Source organism: Bombus fervidus, unplaced genomic scaffold (genome assembly GCF_041682495.2).
Source record: "Bombus fervidus isolate BK054 unplaced genomic scaffold, iyBomFerv1 scaffold0139, whole genome shotgun sequence".
Taxonomy (NCBI): Eukaryota; Metazoa; Arthropoda; class Insecta; order Hymenoptera; family Apidae; genus Bombus; species Bombus fervidus.
The window spans coordinates 1-12,500 of NW_027212701.1; the positions used below are offsets into that span (position 1 = coordinate 1).

A 12,500-nucleotide genomic window follows, 5' to 3' on the forward strand; every position below is an offset into this window, starting at 1 on the left:
GGGCGCCACTCCCCCCCCCCCAACCCCCCGCATCGCGGGTCAGCGCCGGGGTACGTACGATATTCTTAAGGTACGTACGTACGTACGAAAATACGACGACGTAATTCGCAAGGGCGAGACGCGCGCTCGCTCCTCTTTTACTTTTCGTTCTCTCGTTTTTTCCTTCTTTCACCATCGACCAAACCGCTCTCGATCGATCCAAGAAACGAGACGAAAGTAACGAAAAATTAACGTAACGAAAATATACCGTGGACGTACGAAGTAACGGTCGCGATCGTTGCTCGCTCGCTGCGCTCGCTCGAACTTATACTAGCCCAACCCAAAACCGATCCCGCGAGTTTCTCCGATTTCAAGAGAAATCGAGGAACGAACGCGAAAAAGGGATTGGTTTTGGGTTGGGCTAGTTTTTTTTTCGAGCGAGCGCAGCGAGCGAGCAACGCTCGAGAGCCCGTCTGACTTTGAAAAATTTTCGTACCGAACGGTTATTTCCAGTTATTTCGCTTAAAAGCGTTGTGATGCGTATATATTTTTACATAAATGGGAATATCATGTATTCCTACGTCGGGATTAAGCGTTTATTTCGTCCCGAGAACGTTAAAAAAAAATTTTTAATCGAACCGTTTTTTCGAATTTTTTCGCTTAAAAGCGTTACAAGGTGCTAATATTTGTGCATAAATCGCTTTAGAATGACGTTTTACATCGGGATTAAGCGTTTATTTCGTCGCTGGAAAGTTATATAAAAAAAGTATGATCGCGCCCGGGACGTTGGAACTTAGTCGCATTCTCGACCGGTACGTAGGGACTTAGAAAAATTTTCGACCGAAAAGTTATTTCGAGTTATTTCGCTTAAAAGCGTTATAAGGTATGAATATTTTTATAGAAATCGTTATGGTTCGACGAATTCTAGTCGACTGTAACGATTTCGTTTTATTTTTTTAAAAAATTGCCCCCTCCGGACCGACATGACCGGGCGGTTGGCACTTCGTCGATCCCCCGGCCGGTACGTAGGGACTTAGAAAAATTCCGGTCCAAAAAGTTATTTCGAGTTATCTCGCTAAAAAGCGTTACGAGGTATGAATATTTTTATATAAATGGCAATATTATGTATTTCTACGTCGGGATTAAGCGTTTATTTCGTCCCGAGAACTTTAAAAAAAATTTTTTAATCGAACCGTTTTTTTCGAATTTTTTCGCTTAAAAGCGTTACAAGGTACGAATATTCTTGCATAAATCGCTTTAGAATGACGTTTTACGTCGGGATTAAGCGTTTATTTCGTCGCTGGAAAGTTATATAAAAAAAGTATGATCGCGCCCGGGACGTTGGAACTTAGTCGCATTCTCGACCGGTACGTTGGGACTTAGAAAAATTTCGGACCGAAAAGTTTTTTCGAGTTATTTCGTTAAAAAGCGTTACGAGGTATGAATATTTTTATAGAAATCGTTATGGTTCGACGAATTCTAGTCGAACGTAACGATTTCGTTTTATTTTTTTAAAAAATTGCCCCCTCCGGACCGACATGACCGGGCGGTTGGCACTTCGTCGATCCCCCGGCCGGGACGTAGGGACTTAGAAAAATTCCGGACCGAAAAGTTATTTCGAGTTATCTCGCTTAAAAGCGTTATGATGCGTATATATTTTTACATAAATAGCAATATTACGTATTTCTACGTCGGGATTAAGCGTTTATTTCGTCCCGACAACGTTAAAAAAAAATTTTTAATCGAACCGTTTTTTCGAATTTTTTCGCTTAAAAGCGTTATAAGGTGCGAATATTCTTGCATAAATCGCTTTAAAATGACGTTTTACATCGGGATTAAGCGTTTATTTCGTCCCCGAAAGGTGCCGTAAAAAATTTACGATCGCGCCCGAGACGTTGGAACTTAGTCGCATTCTCGAGCGGTACGTTGGGACTTAGAAAAATTTCGGACCGAAACGTTATTTCGAGTTATTTCGCTTAAAAGCGTTACGAGGTATGAATATTTTTATAGAAATCGTTATGGTTCGACGAATTCTAGTCGAACGTAACGATTTCGTTTTATTTTTTTAAAAAATTGCCCCCTCCGGACCGACATGACCGGGAGGTTGGCACTTCGTCGATCCCCCGGCCGGTACGTAGGGACTTAGAAAAATTTCGGACCGAAAAGTTATTTCGAGTTATCTCGCTTAAAAGCGTTACGAGGTATGAATATTTTTATATAAATGGGAATATTATGTATTTCTACGTCGGGATTAAGCGTTTATTTCGTCCCGAGAACTTTAAAAAAAATTTTTTAATCGAACCGTTTTTTCGAATTTTTTCGCTTAAAAGCGTTACAAGGTGCTAATATTTGTGCATAAATCGCTTTAAAATGACGTTTTACATCGGGATTAAGCGTTTATTTCGTCGCTGGAAAGTTATATAAAAAAAGTACGATCGCGCCCGGGACGTTGGAACTTAGTCGCATTCTCGAGCGGTACGTAGGGACTTAGAAAAATTTCGGACCGAAAAGTTTTTTCGAGTTATTTCGTTAAAAAGCGTTATGAGGTACGAATATTTTTATATAAATGGGAATGTTATTAAGTTTTACGTCGGGATTAAACGTTTATTTGGTCCCGAAAACGTTAAAAAAAAATAGTGGACCGACGCGACTCGGCCCGTCGGACTTTGTCATACTCTCCACCGGTACGTAGGGACTTAGAAAAATTTTCGACCGAAAAGTTTTTTCGAGTTATTTCGCTTAAAAGTGTTATAAGGTATGAATATTTTTATATAAATCGCTATATTATTATATTTTACGTCGGGATTAAACGTTTATTTGGTCCCGAAAACGTTAAAGAAAAATAGTGGACCGACGCGACTCGGCCCGTCGGACTTGGTCATACTCTCCACCGGTACGTAGGGACTTAGAAAAATTTTCGACCGAAAAGTTTTTTCGAGTTATTTCGCTTAAAAGTGTTATAAGGTATGAATATTTTTATATAAATCGCTATATTATTATATTTTACGTCGGGATTAAACGTTTATTTGGTCCCGAAAACGTTAAAAAAAAATAGTGGACCGACGCGACTCGGCCCGTCGGACTTGGTCATACTCTCCACCGGTACGTAGGGACTTAGAAAAATTTTCGACCGAAAAGTTTTTTCGAGTTATTTCGCTTAAAAGTGTTATAAGGTATGAATATTTTTATATAAATCGCTATATTATTATATTTTACGTCGGGATTAAACGTTTATTTGGTCCCGAAAACGTTAAAAAAAAATAGTGGACCGACGCGACTCGGCCCGTCGGACTTGGTCATACTCTCCACCGGTACGTAGGGACTTAGAAAAATTTTCGACCGAAAAGTTTTTTCGAGTTATTTCGTTAAAAAGCGTTATAAGGTACGAATATTTTTATATAAATCGCTATATTATTATATTTTACGTCGGGATTAAACGTTTATTTGGTCCCGAAAACGTTAAAGAAAAATAGTGGACCGACGCGACTCGGCCCGTCGGACTTGGTCATACTCTCCACCGGTACGTAGGGACTTAGAAAAATTTTCGACCGAAAAGTTTTTTCGAGTTATTTCGTTAAAAAGCGTTATAAGGTACGAATATTTTTATATAAATCGCTATATTATTATATTTTACGTCGGGATTAAACGTTTATTTGGTCCCGAAAACGTTAAAAAAAAATAGTGGACCGACGCGACTCGGCCCGTCGGACTTGGTCATACTCTCCACCGGTACGTAGGGACTTAGAAAAATTTTCGACCGAAAAGTTTTTTCGAGTTATTTCGTTAAAAAGCGTTATGAGGTATTAATATTTTTATATAAATCGTTGTATTATTATATTTTACGTCGGGATTAAACGTTTATTTGGTCCCGAAAACGTTAAAAAAAAATTTTTTATTCGAAAGGTTTTTTTGAATTATTTCGCTTAAAAGCGTTATAAGGTGCGAATATTCTTGCATAAATCGCTTTAAAATGACGTTTTACATCGGGATTAAGCATTTATTTCGTCGCTGAAAAGTTATATAAAAAAAGTATGATCGCGCCCGGGACGTTGGAACTTAGTCGCATTCTCGAGCGGTACGTAGGGACTTAGAAAAATTTCGGACCGAAAAGTTTTTTCGAGTTATTTCGTTAAAAAGCGTTATGAGGTATGAATATTTTTATATAAATCGCTATATTATTGTATTTTACGTCGGGATTAAACGTTTATTTCGTCCGTGGAAGGTTAAAAAAAAACGGACGGATACGACCGGGCCTTTGGAACTTTGTCTCATTCTGGACCGGTACGTTGGGACTTAGAAAAATTTCGGCCGGCGGAAAAGTCCGAAATACTTATTTCGAGTTATTTCGTTAAAAAGCGTTATAAGGTATAAATATTTTTGCGGAAACGGTTATATCTCTATTAAATACAACTGGATTAAACGTTTTTTCGAATTTTTTAAAAAATTTGTGTTCGACGAACTGACACGACTGCGATATTTGTTTAATTATTTCGTTAATTAACGTTGCAAGGTATATATTTTTTTGCATATTTCTCGTTGTTTCAACGTGTTCTAATCGATTAAGAACGTGGTTTTTGTCCGTATTCGTTAAAAGAGGTGGTTTACTGATGCGATTTTGAAAAAAAAAAAAAAAATTAAATTTTTCGATAAAAACTCGTTTAAAATATTAAAATAAGCGGTGCGTTAAAATATCTCGACGATAGGACGTTTTATAAGGGTACTTTATTGGAACAAAGTGGTCGAGCGTTTCAGAGACTAAGTCCGACGGTACGTTGGGACTTAGAAAAATTTCGGCCGGCGGAAAAGTCCGAAAAGCTTATTTCGAGTTATTTCGTTAAAAAGCGTTATAAGGTATAAATATTTTTGCAGAAACGGTTATATCTCTATTAAATACAACTGGATTAAACGTTTTTTTCGAATTTTTTAAAAAATTAGTGTCCGTCGAACTGACACGACTGCGATATTTGTTTAATTTTTTCGTTAATTAACGTTGCAAGGTATATATTTTTTTGCATATTTCTCGTTGTTTTAACGTGTTCTAATCGATTAAGAACGTGGTTTTTGTCCGTATTCGTTAAAAGAGGTGGTTTACTGATGCGATTTTGAAAAAAAAAAAAAAATTAAATTTTTCGATAAAAACTCGTTTGAAATATTAAAATAAGCGGTGCGTTAAAATATCTCGACGATAGGATGTTTTCTAAGGGTAGTTTATTCGAAAAAAGTGGTCGAGCGTTTCAGAGACTAAGTCCGACGGTACGCTCTAACGGAGGTTTTACATGGTAAGCGCCCGGCCGCTGGCCCGGCCGGCGCCGACCGTCCGGCCGGCGCTTTGGTATCTATAAGAGACACGTCGAGTCGGACGGTCCGGACGGAACAGCGTCGAGCGCGTGGCTATTCTACGGCCTCGGTTGAGAATTCAGTCACCGCTCCTCGAGTCTTAGTGAACTTTTTTACTATTTCTCGACTGTTCCTTCGTTCTCGTATCGACTCTTTCTCTACACTGCTGCGCCGCGGGTCGCTGTCCTGGACGTAATGACCAAATAACGTGGCAAGGTTCCCCTTAGTCGGGAAGCTGGATCCTGTATGCTCGCACTAACTTTAAAAAAAGTTAGGGCAGTGTGCTTGTTACTAACTGAGTATCAATTCATGCTGGTTCGGCAGAGACCGTTCCAAAACTTATGTTATAGCGTACGCAGTACGTTTTAAACATACGAAAGGCTAATGGGGAGCGTACTACCTTTTAGGAAGTGCGTTCTTTCTGATTGGAGAATATCAAAAGAACGAACGAATATGTTTCTTACGAGGACGGTACGTTCAGCATGCAGTTTACGTGCTTTTTACCGCTAAGGCATATTCGTTCAACCAACAAACCATTCTTACAGAATGATCCTATGAACAGAATGATCTTAAAATATTCCACACAAACAATCAAACGAACGAAAGAAAGTAAAGAGAGAGTGGCGAAATGAGAGAGAGTAGTGGCGTTCGACGTTACAACGGGAATTAAAAGGGTGTCGTCGAACGTTCACTAAGAACGAAAAGTCTCGTCGTACGGTGTTACGGACCCACCTACGACACTCTGAGGCTATTTTAAAAAGAGAGTCTTTTGACTCTAATATATAATATATATATAAAATACAAAGTTCCCTGGTTGATCCTGCCAGTAGTCATATGCTTGTCTCAAAGATTAAGCCATGCATGTCTCAGTACATGCCGCATTAAGGTGAAACCGCGAATGGCTCATTAAATCAGTTATGGTTTCTTAGATCATACTTAAACTTACTTGGATAACTGTGGTAATTCTAGAGCTAATACATGCAAACAGATTCGTACCAGAGATGGTACGAATGCTTTTATTAGATCAAAACCAATCGGTGGCGGATGGCTCGTCCGTTCGTCCATCGTTTGTTTTGGTGACTCTGAATAACTTTGTGCTGATCGCATGGTCATCTAGCACCGGCGACGCATCTTTCAAATGTCTGCCTTATCAACTGTCGATGGTAGGTTCTGCGCCTACCATGGTTGTAACGGGTAACGGGGAATCAGGGTTCGATTCCGGAGAGGGAGCCTGAGAAACAGCTACCACATCCAAGGAAGGCAGCAGGCGCGCAAATTACCCACTCCCGGCACGGGGAGGTAGTGACGAAAAATAACGATACGGGACTCATCCGAGGCCCCGTAATCGGAATGAGTACACTTTAAATCCTTTAACGAGGACCAATTGGAGGGCAAGTCTGGTGCCAGCAGCCGCGGTAATTCCAGCTCCAATAGCGTATATTAAAGTTGTTGCGGTTAAAAAGCTCGTAGTTGAATCTGTGTGTCACAGTGTCGGTTCACCGCTCGCGGTGTTTAACTGGCATTATGTGGTACGTCCTATCGGTGGGCTTAGCTCCTCGCGGGGCGGTCCAACTAATATCCCATCGCGGTGCTCTTCACTGAGTGTCGAGGTGGGCCGATACGTTTACTTTGAACAAATTAGAGTGCTTAAAGCAGGCTACCTTCGCCTGAATACTGTGTGCATGGAATAATGGAATAGGACCTCGGTTCTATTTTGTTGGTTTTCGGAGCCCCGAGGTAATGATTAATAGGGACAGATGGGGGCATTCGTATTGCGACGTTAGAGGTGAAATTCTTGGATCGTCGCAAGACGGACAGAAGCGAAAGCATTTGCCAAAAATGTTTTCATTAATCAAGAACGAAAGTTAGAGGTTCGAAGGCGATCAGATACCGCCCTAGTTCTAACCATAAACGATGCCAGCCAGCGATCCGCCGAAGTTCCTCCGATGACTCGGCGGGCAGCTTCCGGGAAACCAAAGCTTTTGGGTTCCGGGGGAAGTATGGTTGCAAAGCTGAAACTTAAAGGAATTGACGGAAGGGCACCACCAGGAGTGGAGCCTGCGGCTTAATTTGACTCAACACGGGAAACCTCACCAGGCCCGGACACCGGAAGGATTGACAGATTGATAGCTCTTTCTTGATTCGGTGGGTGGTGGTGCATGGCCGTTCTTAGTTGGTGGAGCGATTTGTCTGGTTAATTCCGATAACGAACGAGACTCTAGCCTGCTAAATAGACGTAAATTATGGTATCTCGAAGGCCCCCGGCTTCGGTCGGCGGGTTTTTACTACCAACGTACAAACAAATCTTCTTAGAGGAACAGGCGGCTTCTAGCCGCACGAGATTGAGCAATAACAGGTCTGTGATGCCCTTAGATGTTCTGGGCCGCACGCGCGCTACACTGAAGGAATCAGCGTGTTTTCCCTGGCCGAAAGGCCCGGGTAACCCGCTGAACCTCCTTCGTGCTAGGGATTGGGGCTTGCAATTATTCCCCATGAACGAGGAATTCCCAGTAAGCGCGAGTCATAAGCTCGCGTTGATTACGTCCCTGCCCTTTGTACACACCGCCCGTCGCTACTACCGATTGAATGATTTAGTGAGGTCTTCGGACTGGTGCGCGGCCAATGTGATAAGCATTGCCGATGTTACCGGGAAGATGACCAAACTTGATCATTTAGAGGAAGTAAAAGTCGTAACAAGGTTTCCGTAGGTGAACCTGCGGAAGGATCATTAACGAAAAATACAAAAACACAAAGAATATATTTGACTTGAACACTGTATAATAAAATATATATAATATCGTCGGTAAGGAGCCGTACTCCTCCTATATCGACACAAAGTATATACGACGTATTAACAAGCTATATACTTTGACAAAAGCCAAATTTTTTACAATAAGGAGGTGGGAGACGCTCCAGTTACGAAACTATACGAAGAGTGTGGCACTCTCTCTCGATCATCGGGATGAAGAGATATACTTTTACACGAATAATTCGAGGCGCCTGCGTGAGGTCGTACACAGAAAGACCCGCCGTCTCCGAATAATATTATAACAAACGAAAAACTTAAAAATATTCTCGAGGCGCCTGCGTGAGGTCGTAAACAGAAAGACCCGCCGTCTCCGAATAATATAACACACGGAAAACTTAAAAAGATTCTCGAGGCGCTTGCGTGAGGTCGTACACAGAAAGACCCGCCGTCTCCGAATCCTATAACACGAAACCGCTACTATTAATAATAATAATAATAATAATAATAACGATATGTGAGGGAACTTGAGCTGAACACATATCGAAAAAACTAAAAGTTACAGTGGAAACCACGTGTAATGAGAAATGCGATCGAGGCGCCTGCGTGAGGTCGTACACAGAAAGACCCGCCGTCACGATCTCGTATTTCGTATTTGCATCGTGGAAATCCAACGAACGAACAATATAATATATAAACTAAAATCTCTAAAGTGCCTCGTGTCGGAGAGATCACTGCTCACACCTCTTCTATATTTCGTAGTTGCGTTGCGTAGGCCTCACCTCCTAGCAACGGGACATAAGGAAGACTGCTCTTTGGGATCGAACGAAGCGTCTATAACGAGTCGTCGACGAGAGCGAAAGAACGCGAATAGCGAGCCGCAGAAAAATAGGATACCGAATTATATATCTTCGAAGGTTCTCTTCGAAGATCCATGGATACCTATATCTGCGCGTCTCCAGCTATCTCGCGCGTCTCTCCAAACTCTCGTCGTTCCTCGAAACGTGCTTCCTACCCAAAGGGCGTTCGTTCTTCCTATGTCGTTTCGTTGTCGTTCGTTTCAACGGCGAACGATATACGATGTTCGACAAAACGAAACCACGTTGTACGTTCGTACTCGTGGATCGGGTAACCTAGAACGAAAACGCATTGCGTGGATGTTGGCCCGAAAAGATATATACCAGTGCGAGTGATGGTAAAGAGTATAACGATTCTTAACTAGACGAAGTTGGTTCGGAGGGGACCGCCGGCCGTCTCTCTATCCTCGCGAGTCTAATGCCTCGTTCCGTCGCTAGAGTTTTTCAAACTCTGCTTCTGGCTATCGGGAAGAATAGACCGCGCGCGAGGAAGAGGAACGACGACCGTGCGCGTCCCATCGATTTTTTTTATTTTTACCTGAACCACCGAAGTCGATTCAGAGGGGACCGCCGGCCGTCTCTCTATCCTCGTTGTCGTGAGTCATATGCCTCGTTCCGTCGCTAGAGTTTTTCAAACTCTGCTTCTGGCTATCGGGAAGAAACGACCGCGCGAGGAAGACGACGACGACGACCGTGCGCGTCCCATCGAATTTTTTTTTATTTTTACCTGATCGACGGAAGTTTCGTCCGGTTCGTCTCTTTTACCATCGTCTCGTCGACCCGTTCAGAGGGGACCGCCTGTCCATATCCTCGTTGTCGTGAGTCATATGCCTCGTTCCGTCGCTAGAGTTTTTCAAACTCTGCTTCTGGCTATCGGGAAGAAACGACCGCGCGAGGCCGATGGCTGCGAGTCCCATCGAATTTTTTTTAAACGCACGCACACACATACACCTGAACGGAGATGCGTTCCTTTTCGTCGCGATTTTTCGCGCTTTAGTCGTCGTTGTCGCCATCCGTTCGGAGGGGACCGCCGGCCGTCTCTCTATCCTCGTTGTCGAGAGTCTAATGCCTCGTTCCGTCGCTAGAGTTTTTCAAACTCTGCTTCTGGCTATCGGGAAGAAAAGACCGCGCGAGGAAGAGGAAGGACGACCGTGCGCGTCCCTTTCGAATTTTTTTTTATTTTTACCTGAGCGACCAAAGTGGATTCAGAGGGGACCGCCGGCCGTCTCTCTATCTTCGTTGTCGCGAGTCTAATGCCTCGTTCCGTCGCTAGAGTTTTTCAAACTCTGCTTCTGGCTATCGGGAAGAATAGACCGCGCGCGAGGAAGAGGAAGGACGACCGTGCGCGTCCCATCGATTTTTTTTATTTTTACCTGAACCACCGAAGTCGATTCAGAGGGGACCGCCGGCCGTGTCTGTATCCTCGTTGTCGAGAGTCTAATGCCTCGTTCCGTCGCTAGAGTTTTTCAAACTCTGCTTCTGGCTATCGGGAAGAAACGACCGCGCGAGGAAGACTACGACCGTGCGCGTCCCATCGATTTTTTTTTACCCGAACGATGGAGATGCATATCGGCTGTTTGCTTCGAATAACTGGACGAGAGGAACGAACATATATATATATCATGGGCTAGCCACCGTGCGCTTTCTTCGCGAGATCGTGTGCTGTACAGAGGATTCAGAATCGGGTGTTATATCCCCGTCGTTTCCTGACGAACGGAGCTTCGATCTCGTTGGTTGTTATATATTATAATGCACTTTACGCCCGGTCGGCGGGCTGCGTGTGTCGTCGCGCAGTCCGTCCGATTTCGTTTTCGAACGTATTTTCGTGTCGTCAATCATATGGCGACTTCCGCGCGTTCGATTCCCGTTGGTCGGACGTTTGTCGGATATCGGCTTCTTTCGAACCGAGAATAAGAGTACAAAAACCTGAGTACACAAACAAAAATCCATGCATAAACGATTACCCTGAACGGTGGATCACTTGGCTCGTGGGTCGATGAAGAACGCAGCTAATTGCGCGTCAACGTGTGAACTGCAGGACACATGAACATCGACATTTCGAACGCACATTGCGGTCCACGGATACAATTCCTGGACCACGCCTGGCTGAGGGTTGCTCACGTAAACCTAAGACTGCTTGCGTTGCGTATCGTTGCTCTCGGTCCGTATCTCTCTGTTCTTTCTTGCCTCGTCGACAGCCCGCCGTCGTTCGTTTTATCTTTAAACGAACGTTTCTGAGTCGGAGGACGAGCGCCAAGCAAAAGAATACGAATTAAAGAGCGGTCGAGGGCTCGTACGCGACGTACGAGCGATTGTTGGACGTTCGTCGGCGTTCGTCGCTGGATCGTGTGGAGACCGGCGTACGCATGCTCTCGATACAAATATATATGAAAAATCTATCGCGTTCACGGGAGACTCGCAAAACTACCTCCGTCTCTTCTCTGTCCCTTCTTGGCTTGACAACCCGCCGTCGTTCGTGTTTTACGAACGTTTCTGAGTCGGACGAAGCGCAAGAAGAAGGATACGAATTAAAAGAGCGCGGAGAGAACCGTCGTCGTCGACGCGGTTATCGAGATACACAGAGCGAGTTTTCTTCGTGGCCGATTTTTTTTTTCTTTTTGTATCAGCCTCTGCTACGTTTTGTTAGTCTTCGATAAGCACGAATGACCGCGCCCCCGACGTCGTCTTAAATGAATTTTTGGCGAGACTGAGAGAAAGCAAAAATATTTTTGAACAAAGTCAGTCGAGAGAGGAGAGAAAAGAGAACCAAGATATTAAAACCTAAACCTAAACTTGGTGGCGTAACGAAAAACTGTGTGCCTTAAAGAAACACAACCGTCTTTTCATCAAGATGTTTTTACTCGTACAGCCCCAGGGATCGAATACCCACTCCGTCTGTTCGTGCGGCAGAGATGTATTCTGCAGGCGCGAGACGACTGACGAGAAGACAACGAGGACCGTCGCATCGATGGGTCGTCGTTGCGTTTTTCATCCTCTGTGCTTTTTTCTGTTCTTCGCGAACCCAGAGAAAGCCGTAGATCCGGGAACGGACACACGAGATTTCTTCGAACGCTGATGACTTAGGGAGATGATCCCCAGCGTTGCGCGGAGATCGGAGAGTACGCGTACATGTATCGGGACGAATTTTTCCCCGTCGGTCGCGTATCTCTCTGCCCGCGCGCCTGGCCCAAAGCCACGTTCGTCGGAAATCAACGAAAAGTGTGTTACGATCTAGCGTGCGTCTACGATCGGCTATATTTAAGGGTGACGAAGAAGAGAAAAGCTCACGGTGTTGCGCAACGTTTCTGTACTCGATTTTAAGATGTGCATGTGAGTCCGTTACAAAGTTGTTCGGATCGTCGAAAATAGTCGTTTTCGTCGTCGTGCGAAAGAGAATAATCTCTGACATTGGCACGGAGAGATCGCGCAGAGGAAGAGAACGATCCTCTTTGGCGAGGCTCGAGAAAGACTAACGAAACTTGATTAGAGACGAGGTATACACGCGCCGTACGTACGACGTACGCGCGTGTGATTTTTTTTTGCTTTAAGGCGATTCGGCGCTCCGAGTATTAGAGAAAAAG

General features: G+C 43.9%; 2 non-coding genes across 2 annotated transcripts; both read left to right on the forward strand.

The window, feature by feature from the left end:
• Positions 1 to 6,123: 6,123 nt before the first annotated feature.
• Positions 6,124 to 8,047, forward strand: LOC139997684 (small subunit ribosomal RNA). Its single transcript, XR_011803031.1, has one exon. It is a non-coding gene; the product is annotated as a small subunit ribosomal RNA (ribosomal RNA).
• A 2,833-nt stretch (positions 8,048 to 10,880) lies between these two features.
• Positions 10,881 to 11,035, forward strand: LOC139997683 (5.8S ribosomal RNA). The gene has a single exon (XR_011803030.1). It is a non-coding gene; the product is annotated as a 5.8S ribosomal RNA (ribosomal RNA).
• Positions 11,036 to 12,500: the final 1,465 nt, after the last annotated feature.